This window comes from Aplysia californica, unplaced genomic scaffold (assembly GCF_000002075.1).
Source record: "Aplysia californica isolate F4 #8 unplaced genomic scaffold, AplCal3.0 scaffold00052, whole genome shotgun sequence".
Lineage (NCBI taxonomy): Eukaryota > Metazoa > Mollusca > Gastropoda > Aplysiida > Aplysiidae > Aplysia > Aplysia californica.
Window position 1 is genome coordinate 562,958 of NW_004797322.1, and position 1,178 is coordinate 564,135.

Below are 1,178 nucleotides of genomic sequence, written 5' to 3' on the forward strand. Positions count from 1 at the left end.
TAATAAACTCCGTCTGTCGACTTTTCTGACCTATCCCTCACTTGTCTTTTCTATGCCAATGTTTCATAGTAAAAACTTTTTTTTGCACATAAGGTTCTCAAAACATGCTTTCAATAAAGATATTATCAAGATTTTTAAAAAATGACAAACATGCTTATAAAAGCTATATTGCTGCAACTGTAAACTCTTCCAGCCGCTTTGGTTTTTTGTTAGTATTTATTAAAGAAATTTCTCGAATACAGCTAACGGGCATTTCATTTACAAGAAATTGATCTGTTAAGACAAATTGGTACAAGTCATCGTGCAAAAGCTAGAGAGTTTATGTTCGATAGTTTAGGAAATATGTGACAATAAGTTGCGCCTCGAATTTTTGACAGCACTGTAGCTAAAACACTCTGCAAATATATAAGTGTGTCGGTACGCAGCATATAAATGCCAAGTATAGCTTTACATGCGTGACAGAAGCATCCCATCGCCCCTCCCTACCACACCCCCGAACTCCATTCCCCTTCCAGACCCTTCCACCCAATTAAGAAGTAAAGGGAGGTGAAGTGGAGCAGAATTGGGGGACTTTGCTGCGCATGTGCAGGTGCGGGTGCGCATGAATATGAGTCTGTCTTATCTATTCAAATTATCAACTTCTTGAATATATTATCATTATTATATTCCGACTACAGTTCACACGCGTGCCATCGACATGATGGGATAAAGCACAAAACTAGTGGTATGCAACAATGCAACCACATCGTAAATCCATAGATTTAGTTTCATAACCATATATCTAGCTGTATCTTTGTTTAATTACGCATTATTATTTATTAAACAGCAAAAAAAAAAGTAAGAGAAAAAACAAAAACGGCGCCATGCATAGCTGATCCTGTGCTCTCGCCTCTTTAAACAGAATGCTGAGTCTTTAACAACATTTTATTCGTATTTGAAGGTCCCCAATGTAGAACCTAGTAAATGTACTATTATTCATGCGCCAATACAGTTGAATCTCTTTTGTATACAATATTTTTCACTCCATAAAACGATCATATTTTTTATCTAGCAGTGATGGAGCCGCCAATATTTTTGATGACGTTTTAATCTTGCATAATATGAAATTGTCTTATACCATGCCCAAATGCCTAGCAACCTACATGTTTGGTCAGAGAGTAAGGTGTGTGTGTGTGTGT